General features: G+C 44.6%; 1 non-coding gene across 1 annotated transcript; it reads right to left on the bottom strand.

Annotated features, from left to right (window-relative positions):
- Positions 1-7343: 7343 nt before the first annotated feature.
- Trnat-ugu (transfer RNA threonine (anticodon UGU)) lies at positions 7344-7418 on the bottom strand. Its single transcript has one exon. It is a non-coding gene; the product is annotated as a tRNA-Thr (tRNA).
- Positions 7419-11395: the final 3977 nt, after the last annotated feature.

The raw sequence follows: 11395 nt of genomic DNA, 5'->3' as shown, positions 1-11395 counted from the left end.
GTATTCAAATACAGAGATACGTAAATACGCAGACTACGGCGCTGCGGTTGCCAACGCCTATGTATGACATCAAGTGTCTGGCGCAGTTGTTAGATCGGCTACTGCTGCTACAGTGGCAGGTTATCAAGACTTGAGTGAGTTTGAACGTGGTGTTATAGTCAGCCCCGAACGATGGGACACAGCATCTCCGAGGTAGCGATGAAATGGGGATTTTCCCGTGCGATCATTTCATGAGTGTACCGTGAATACCAAGAATCTGGTAGAACATCAAATCTCCGACGTCGCTGAGGTCGGAAAAAGATCCCGCAAAATCGGGGCCAACAACGACTGAAGAGAATTTTGAGCGTGACAGAAGTGCATTCCCTCTGCAACTTCATGCAGATTTTTTTATTTATTTTATTTTCTGTCCATATAACAAAAAGTTTTCGGACATTGTCAGGAAAATTTAGATTACCTTACACATATACAGTAAAATAGTTACATTCTTTCATAACAACATAAGGATCAGACACATGTCTGTACACATTATTTTTCAAAAGGGCACTAAAAGTAAATTCCTCTATAGTGTAACACAATTTAGCTTATATTTATAATAGTACTGTACACATAATACATTGTATAATTACATAATTTCATTCCACTGATAGATCGGAGACGTTGTCTATATACACTGTTTTCCAAGATGGCACTACAACTCAAAGTCCTCTAAAGAGTAACAACACTTCTTTATTAATAATTGCTTCAGTCTACTCTTTAGCATTTTTAGATTTACTTTCTTGAGTTCACAGGGTAGTGCATTGTAGAAAATTGCTCCCATTCTGTGTGGGCTGTGGTCCGTTGCCTTTTTATTGGTCACAATTCTATGAAAATTTTCCCTTCCCCGCGTATCATAGTTGTGTACATTACTGTTTCTCATATTAAATTTAGGATTTTGTTGCACGAACATGACTGTATGCAGTATATACATGGAGTACACCGTAAGAATTTTATATTTTCTAAAAATGTCTCTATAAGGCTCTCTCTCCTTTATCTTGGGTACCCTCGTACTCTTACGGATTTATGGACAGAGCTGCAGGATTCACGGTGTCAGTTCCCTCCAGCACTACTTCCGACGTTATTCAAGCCCATGCCGCGTCATGTTGCAGTACTCCAGCGTGCTCGCCGTGGTTTTACACGATATTAGGCAGGTGTACCAGTTTCTTTGGCTCTTCAGTGTATGAACATGTGTCAGTTTTCTCACTTACGCCGGTTACCTTGTCAGCGTAGTTCAGAAAGAGTTTTAACTGAGAGCCTGCTCTTAGTCCTCTTCCTTCTTCTTCTTCTCCTTTGCGGTACCCTCTTCTTCTGTTGAGGTCGGCAGTGCTCCGTGAGCCGGCTGAAAAGATACTAAGGATATTGGCGGGGGATGTATGGGTGGATAGGTTGGAATTTGTGTACGTCCCCCATCTGTCTGCGTCTAGTGCACATCTCATTTTCAAGCGTGAGAAGGTTTTCGAAATGTTTGCGCGTGGCATATCTGAGTCGGGACGTGGGTACGAGGCCGGTGTATACCTTGCTGGAAGTGGCATACAGCCCCAAAACCACGTTGAAGACGGCTGTCTCAACAGCACTAGTGGTTAATCTGCGAGGCTCGCCTCCCCAAATCCCAGAAGCGGCGTGTTAACGCGCTCAGCACTGGGAGACTTAACTGTTGCCCAAAATCTGATGGGAAACAATGCTCCTTATTCTAAAAGGTTTTCCATGCTCTCAAGTCGGAGAAAGATCATTGAAATTACAACTCCAGGAGAAGCGGCAAATAACGAAATTTTACTTCTTGTGCAACCTCAGTACAGCATGAAGAATACACGATTAAACATATTGTTGATTTGAAGGTATACACATGTCACCTCTGGCTGCAACAAGGCTGTAAGCCGGTTAGACTTTGTGGCGAGCTGGGCTGAGTGACATGTTACTGCAACGGCTGAGTGACATGTTACTGCAACGATCTGCCAGAGTTCATCAGCCCTACGAGTCTTGCGAGTGTTGGGTGCCGTTCTCTCTACGGCCTGTGACCAGATGATTTGACAGGAGAAGTGTGGTGGACGCACTGACCAGAGCAGAAATTGAACACCCTTCATATCGACTGCCCGTATACTGTCGTTTCCTTCATGTTCCCTGAGCACACCGAATAACATGGGGGGACGGATTACAGAAACGTCTGTCATTTCACAGCTACTGCTCCCTTCTCGTGTTTCTCGGCTCTTACAACTGCGATCTGATTTCTGCACACGTTATAGTTAAACTTTCGCTCATTATGTTTCGCATACGACAAATTCCTGCGTAACAACACAACGAATCCATATGACTACCACCTCTTCCGTAAAAGAAGCGTCTTCTTTCTTCAGCATCTTCATCTCATCGCGTAAGTGTACATTGTGTGGCATTAAATCATCATTAAAACAGGGCGTCAGATGTAGATGCTGTGCGTCATCAGGTAAAATTTGTAAGAGGTCCAATTCCGCTGACAAGTCAGGCTGTATGTCCTGTACATGTTCTTCCACAACAATTTCCAGATCCTCCGTAGCCATAGCCAGATCAATATCCATATTGAAATCCATGTTCATTTCCAGATCCAGGTCCATGTCCGTAGCCACATAGCCATCCTAAAGAAAAATAAAGGTATAGTGACTTTGCGTTGCAATAATTATCCAAAAAGGTTTTCAACCTTAATCTGTGTCATTCTGGTGTGAGTGTTGTCTAACTAAAACTAGCTGAATAACAGAATACAGCTATGTTCGTGGTGTAGCACTTTCTTTTAAAAAAGCATTGTGGTACCAAAATAAACAGAGTTAGTCAAAACTTTACCGAAAGCAAGTTAATACATTTTTAAAACATGTTATTGGTAATGTGACACTGAATGTCTGTAGTCTATAAGTAAAAAGTGCAACATGCAAGTAAAGTAGGACCAACTCAATGTGTATAAATTTGTTGTGCAACACCATATATGAGTTAATGCTTCATATTTGACATATACGATAGACCTTCAGTCTACGAGTATGAAGTATCTCGCCTTCTGACACTGATTCTTAAGCACTACTCATTTCACTTTATGTCCTTTGTGGCACTATAGGCATACTTCATGTACCGCATGTTATGGGCCATACGATCGTTCTCTCGACATTGATGATTACATACGCCTGCTAGAAAGTCATGAGTCCATTACGTTCGAACATCTGATCAGCAAATGGATATAACTTGTATCTGTTCGAGGAACGCATGCTTCCACTTATTTCTTATTCGACCTTTACGTGATGAAATGCAGCCTTCGGTTGTCTCCTTGTTTTGCATGCAGCTTGTTTACAGCTGGATATCACCTCCTTACAGGAAACTAACACTGTCCACTGTGCCTAGATGCCAGAACACTGTCGTAATACACGTGGATAGGCTCAGTCCTGCCTTGATTAATGCTTTATTAAGCGTTTCCTGCTCTCTGTCTAATGTTTAACGCCCTCAATGGGTGAGACACGCCAGTCATATGGGTGAGCATAGGATTCATTTCATGCCGGACACGTATGGCGAGTAACATGTGTCCCAAACTGTTGGAAATTAGTGTAGATGTCTGACGTTTAGATAACCTTGTCTGAAACGTACAGGGTTTTTAGTGCAACCAGACTGTACTTTTGTGCAATGTCATAACTTTGTCAACTGCAATGACTGCGTCATACCTCCCGATTCCTGCAAGGTCATTTTTATTTACGTAGAGATAACGGCAGTTGGACGTAATTTAGTACAAGAACGACGATCCTGTGTCGTAATCCGCTTTTTCACTTTACCTATCATCACATATTGTGAGATGTTGCTGTGTTATTATATCTAAAGTAACTGGACAAGTTCATGTTGGTGCGTAACTGTAGAGAAATCTCTGTTACGCTTTAAGTTCCACTTCTGATTTAATAACTCTACGGTATTGTATTGTATGTTAACCGGGGGCCTAGAAATGACGAAGAGGCTCCGACCCCGCCGCAGCCATTGTGGTGCACAACCCCACGACGACTACCGCAGTCCACTTCACCCCTCCGCCGCCCCAAACCGAACAACTCTTTCAGGGTTATTGTGCGGTTCGGCACCCGGTGGAATCCCCCCCCCCCCCCCACCTCACCCCAGGGAACGTCTCACACCAGACGAGTGTAACCCCATGTTTGCGTGGTAGAGTAATGGAGGTGTACGCGTACGTGGAGAACTTTCTTGCGCAGCAATCGCCGACATAGTGTAGCTGAGGCGGAATAAGAGGAACCAGGCCACATTCGCCGAGGCAGATGGAAAACCTCCTACAAACCAACCACAGACAGGCCGGCTCACCGCACCTCGACACAAGTCCGTGCGGCTAACCGGGCGGGCTAACTCTACGGTACTTTTGGAATTGTCGATAAGGATGTAGTCTGACAGTTTATATGGATAACGAAGAACTTCTATAGACTTCCGCCGTCCTTAGCCAGGAGTTGGAACATTTTGTTTGCTTCCGTATCTTCCGAATATAAGACGAACAACTTGAAAAAAATGTAAGTGATGTTGATGAGACAGATGGGATTAGGTGAGAGGCAGTATCAGGTGAGGTGGTTGATGCAACCAGTGCTGTAGGCTGATAGAAAAGATTAGGCTGTAAGTTCAGCGCCTCACAAATCATGCTAAGCCAAGATGTACGGATCCGTTCGTAATAAGCTAGATCACATGTCTGACTGGTACCATGTATCACATACGGCAGGGTTCTGTGGATTGCCTGTCTCGTATAGTGCATAGTCGGGGACACTGCCACATTCGTAAGGTGCATCAGTAGCGTAATCTAGCGACGAACGTACACTACTGGCCATTAAAATTGCTACACCACGATGATGACGTGCCACAGAAGATGCTGTGGTATGCAAATGATTAGCTTTTCAGAGCATTCCCACAAGGTTGGCGCCGGTTGTGACAACTACAACGTGCTGAGTTGAGGAAAGTTTCCAACCGATTTCTCATACACAAACAGCAGTTGACCGGCGTTGCCTGATGAAACGTTGTTGTGATGCCTCGTGTAAGGAGGAGAAATGCGTACCATCACGTTTCCGACTTTGATGAAGGTCAGATTGTAGCCTATCACGATTGCGGTTTATCGTATCGCGACATTGCTGCTCGCGTTGGTCAAGATCCAATGACTAGTAGCAGAATATGGAATTGGTGGGTTCAGGAGGGTAATACGGAACGCCGTGCTGGATCCCAACGAGCAGTCGAATTGACAAGCATCTTGTCGGCATGGCTGTAACGAATCGTGCAGCCACGTCTCGATCCCTGAGTCAACAGATGGGGACGTTTGCAGGACAACAACCATCTGCACGAACAGTTCGGCGACGTTTGCAGCAGCATGACTTTCAGCTCGGAGACCATGGCTGCAGTTACCCTCGACGCTGCATCACAGACAGGAGCGCCTGCAGTCGTGTACTCAACGACGAACCTGGGTGCACGAATGGCAAAACGTCATTTTAGCGGATGAATCCAGTTTCTGTTTACAGCATCATGACAGTCGCATCCTTGTTTGGCGACATCGCGGTGAACGCATATTGGAAGGTGTATTCCTCATCGCCTTACTGGCATATCACCCGGCGTGATGGTATGGGGTGCCAATGGTTACACATCTCTGTGACCTCTTGTTCGCATTGATGGCACTTTGAACAGTGGACGTTACATTTCAGATGTGTTACGACCCGTGGCTCCACCCTTCATTCGATCCCTGCGAAACCCTACATTTCAGCAGGATAATGCACGACCGCATGTTGCAGGTCCTGCACGGGCCTTTCTGGATACAGAAAATGTTCGACTGGTGCCCTGGCCAGCACATTCTCCAGATCTCTCACCAACTGAAAACGTCTGGTCAATGGTGGCCGAGTAACTGGCTTGTCACAAACGCCAGTCACTACTCTTGATGAACTGTGGTATCGTGTTGAAGCTGCACGGGCAGTTGTACCTGTACACGCCATTCAAGCTCTGACTGAATGCCCAGGCGTATCAAGGCCGTTATTACGGCTAGAGGTGGTTGTCCTGGGTACTGGTTTCTATGCAGGCAAATTGCGTGAAAATGTAATCACATGTCAGTTCTAGTATAATATATTTGTCGAATGAATACCCGTTTATCATCTGCATTTCTTCTTGGTGTAGCAATGGCCAGTAGTGTATAGTGCCGCGGTACATTGTTAACGTCCAGTATGGCTCTCTGTGTATTCAACATGTCGAAACAGCTCTCAGTTGGCAAATAGCAAGAAATTTCGTGGAGCTGTCGACCGAATTTTTAAAATGACGTGGATGATCCGTAAATGTTGTTACAGTTCGAAACATCCATCTGAAGCCTTGAACTGAAGATATTGTAATTCCAGGACTATGACCAGTTTTGTCTCTTCAGGCAAAGAGACGGCTTGCCTCATGATTCAGCTACACAAGTGTCATCTTCACATTAATCGATCAAGTATACCAGCAGATAAACCTAGTGCTACCTGCGATACATGAGAGAACCCAGGATCTGAGCTAAAAGCTTCTTGGAAGGGGGAATCGAATTACAATTTGTTTTTAAACAAAACTGAAGTCTATGGTAAAACTGTGTTTCTTGATCACGATAATGTGAACACTTCATAATAGTTATGTACCACCTACTCACGAGTCAAAACAGAAACGAATGGGGAATGGGAAAAACTCCTGACATAAGCGTCTTTCACTAACGTCAGATTGTTATTACTCGGCATCTCGAAAAAAAAATGGTTCAAATGGCTCTGAGCACTATGGGACTTAACATCTATGGTCATCAGTCCCCTAGAACTTAGAACTACTTAAACCTAACTAACCTAAGGACATCACACAACACCCAGCCATCACGAGGCAGAGAAAATCCCTGGCCCCGCCGGGAATCGAACCCGGGAACCCGGGCGTGGGAAGCGAGAACGCTACCGCACAACCACGAGATGCGGGCACTCGGCATCTCGGAGCGAGCATTTTGGAAACTGTGAATCTCTTCGGTTGCTCGCTTGGTAGCGGCGTGAGCATCTACGGAAAGTAGTTGAAAGAGAACGAAAACATCAGTGGTCGACAGACTGCTGAGGGTCCACACCTCATTACAAACTTGGAGGTCGGCCAATCTATGAAGCAAGATACGTGGCAAAGTGTGGCAGATCTGATGACGGATTGTGATCATATATGAATATGGTGTCTGTTCTTTCGGAAATGTCCGAAAGAACCGACACCATTGATGACCTGCAGCCGTCTAGAACGAAATTAGAATTATATTATTACCTTCAGCTGCTGACGGGAGTTGATCTATATTAACGGAGACAGGTGAAAATGTGTGCCCCGGCCGGGTCTCGAACCCGGGATCTCCTGCTTACACGGCAGACGCTCTACCCATCTGAGCCATCGACGGCACGGAGGATAGTGCGACTGCAGGGACTATCTCGCGCACGCCTACCGCGAGACCCACATTCTCACCTTGCATGTCCACACACAACATTCGTGGTGTCCCACGCCAACACACTCATTACTCGTGGAAGACATTCTTACCAAGTCCCGTAAGAGTTCGGCCGCACAGAAGAAGGAGGTCATGGCCGGTATTGCCAGAACTATATACTTATATGGATATGGTGTCTGTTCTTTCGGACATGTCCATATAAGTATATAGTTCCGGCAATACGAGCCATGACCTTCTTCTTCTGTGCAGATTCACACATATTCCCCGAACTCTTACGGATCTTGGTAAGAATGTCTTCCACGAGTAATGAGTGTGTTGGGGTGGGACACTACGAATGTCGTGTCTGAACATACAAGGTGAGAATGTGGGTCTCGCGGGAGGCGTGCGCGAGATAGTCCCTGCAGTCGCACTATCCTCCGTGTCCTCAGTGGCTCAGACGGATAGAGCATCTGCCATGTAAGTAGGAGATCCCGGGTTCGGGTCCAGGTCAGGGCACACATTTTCACCTGTCTGCGTTGATATATATCAACACTCGTCAGCAGCTGAAGGTTTTAATATAATTCTAATTTCGAGTGTGATCGTGGTTGAGATACAAGTGCTTAGGATCTCACCGTTCAGTGTAGTCTGTGCAGGATAAGGTGGCCGAAGTGCAGCGATCAGCTTTCGCCCAAAGCGCTGGGCGAGTTCATTCGTTTGTTCGGAAGGGGAGGCCGACAGTTTCCGCCGCCGGTCGGCCATAATAGAATCCAAGTGCACGCCCTGCAGTCTTTTTCAAACGATTTTACAGGAACTATTCGGTAAAAATGTTTCGTTTAGCTTTACTTATAGCTTTTTATGTCAGGTTCATGATGATGTACCCATCATTTCGTTAATAGTCGCAGTTATTGTGATATTTACATGGGAGTAAGACACTGCGCGAAATTCGAAAGAGTGTACAATGAAAAATAGAGGTCGCTGTGATTTTGCGTTTGGTGCATATTTCATAATATGTCACTGCATATCATATTTAGCTAACATATTGAATTTTTGTTTACACTTCAGTGGAGGTCTCTACCTGTCACCAATCTCGAGAAAAGCGATTAAGCCAGAGTGCAATATCCACAACATTCCTTATTTCAGCAAAACTTCATTATCGACCATGTTATTCCACTAACTCACTAACTACGGACTTAGTCGGTGACATAATGTAAGTTTTAAGGGCTGTCGAGAAATACTGTTTTTTTTTTTTTTTTTTTTTTTTTTTTTTTTACAAGCATCTGACCTTACTTTTCCTCAGTTCCTCACTTCACAATTCTCTAGAAACTGTCTCCACAACATGTTAGTGAAGTGAGACTGTGTAAACTCCGCTGTGTTTTGGCAAAAGAAGCAGATATTAGCACCAAGTGTGGGCATGGAGATGCTTCACTTAATATTTACAAAAAATGTGAGCGCAGGGCCGGCCGATGTGGCCGTGCTGTTCTAGGCGCTTCAGTCTGGAACCGCGTGACCGCTACGGTCGCAGGTTCGAATCCTGCCTTGGGCATGGAAGTGTGTGATGTCCTTAGGTTATTTAGGTTTAAGTAGTTCTACGTTCTAGTGGACTGATGACCACAGATGTTAAGTCCCACAGTGCTCAGAGCCATTTGAACCATATGTGAGCGCAGGTTTCAATTTAGAAAGACACTTCTCCTCCGGCACTCGGAATTTCCCCTACAGTGCCTACCCGTAACCCCCAAAACTACTGCTTTTCCCATGGGTGTCCTGCCGACTGAGCATCTAGCGGTCACGGTATTCTGCGCAGACTGTACACGGTTGAACAAGAGCCTCCAGACCAGGCGACCCGCAAATGTTGTTCCCATGTTGACCCAATGATATCATCAGTTATGATTGACTGGGCTCGAGGTCATCAAGATTGGACAGTGGATCAATGGAAACATGTCGCCTAGTTGTACGAACCACATTTCTTGTTCCACCAGCTCGATGTTCGTGTCCGGATGTGCCATCCTCGAGGCTAACTTCTCCTTGAAACACGCACTGCTCCACAGGCAAAGTGTGGTTCGTGCAGTATTAGGCTACAAAGGTAACCCCAAAAGTAAGGTCACCTATTTTTTTATAAGTACATAGACATGTTTATTTCTACAATGGTTTACATCAGTTTACAACTTGAACATTTAGCTATTTTTCGACATAATCACCATTTCTGTCGATGCATTTTTGTAGACGCTGTGGCAGTTTTTGTATGCCCATGTCATACCAGCTCGCCGCCATGCTGTTCAGAAAGTTACGAACCTGTTCTTTTACCTCGTCGTCGGAGCTGAATAGCTTTCCGACCAAATGTTCTTTTAACCTAGGGAACAGGTGACAGTCACTGGGCGTCAATTCAGGACTGTACGGTGGGTGGGTGATTATGTTCCACTGAAACTGTTGCAGCAGAGCGACGGTTTGCCGAGCGATGTGTGGGCGAGCGCTGTCATGGAGAATGTGTACCCCCTTGCTCAACGTTCCTCTTCTCCGGTTCTGAATTGCCCGTTTGAGTTTTTTCAGAGACTCACAGTACCTGTCAGCGTTAATTGTGGTCCCAGCAATTCAGCTCCGACGACGAGGTAAAAGAACAGGTTCAGAACTTTCTGAACAGCATGGCGGCGAGGTGGTATGACATGGGCATACAAAAATTGCCACAGCGTCTACAAAAGCGCATCGACAGAAACGGTGATTATGTCGAAAAATAGCTAAATGTTCACGCTGTAAACTTATGTAAACCATTGTAGAAATAAACAGGTCTATGTACTTATAAAAAAAATAGGAGACCTTTGTTTTGGGATTACCTTCGTATGAGCGACGTTCACCTGTGCACCCACTCGACATGTAGAAGTAATAGAAGGCTCTGTGTACACCTGTGGGCTACATGAACATTAGTGAGAACCAGAAACATCCTTTTAAGTATGACGCCTTCTCATAAAAAAATTAAAAAAATAATTAAAAATGAAATAAAACTATCATAAGAAATTTCTCGCAAGTGTGCATAGAAACTATTATTATTATTACTGCAGAAGATAAAAAATGAACTACTTGCATATTTGCCGCCCAACAATTGGCATCATACTCCCACAAGCTCACATTGAAGAAAGATGACGGGTTATTCAGTCGGCTACCCAATGCAGAAGGACTGGGTGTTGCATGAACTTCAGTCACAGGTTGTGCCACCTCTGAAAGAAAGAGAAAAACATTGTGTTAGGTAACCGTGTTGTTCACACACCCAGAAACCAAAAGGAATTATAAAACATGTGCCTATCCCCAGTGTTATACAATCTGTGCATTGAGCAGTCAGTAAAGGAAACTAACGACGGTTATAAAAAGGGAGTTCAAGTTCAGTCAGAGACAGGAAAGGAGCTGGAAGAACAATTGAACGGAATGGATGGTGTCTTGGGAAGAGATCATAAGATGAACAGCAACAAACGTAAAACGAGGGTAATGGCAGGAACTCGAATTAAATCAGGTGATTCTGGTTGACTTAGATTAGTAAATGTGACATGATATGTAGTAGATGAGTCGTGCTACTTCAGCAGCAAAACAACTGATGATGGTGGAAGTAGAGAGGATACAAAATGATGATTGGCTGTACCAAGAAAAGGTATCATGAAAAAGGGAAATTGTTGGCATCAAATATAAAGTGTTACGAAGTTTCTTCTGAAAATATTTATGTGGAATGTAGCTTTAAACGGATCTAAAACGGGGACTGTAAACAGGCGAAAAGATAATAGAAGCTTTTGAAATGCGATGGTATAGAAGGATGCTGAAGGTCAGATGAGTAGATCGAGCAGTTAATGCTGGTGTTAAACCGAACTGGGGAAAAAAGACATTTATAGCACTATCATACTATACGCAGCATTCGATTGCTAGAACACAATCTGAGGCATCAGGCAATACCACAGTCAATTTGGTAACGGAGTGAAA

The sequence above is a fragment of the Schistocerca serialis genome, chromosome 6 (assembly GCF_023864345.2).
Source record: "Schistocerca serialis cubense isolate TAMUIC-IGC-003099 chromosome 6, iqSchSeri2.2, whole genome shotgun sequence".
In the NCBI taxonomy this organism is placed as follows: domain Eukaryota; kingdom Metazoa; phylum Arthropoda; class Insecta; order Orthoptera; family Acrididae; genus Schistocerca; species Schistocerca serialis.
Note: the sequence above shows the minus strand (reverse complement) of the source record. Positions and strands in the feature narration are given on the sequence as shown.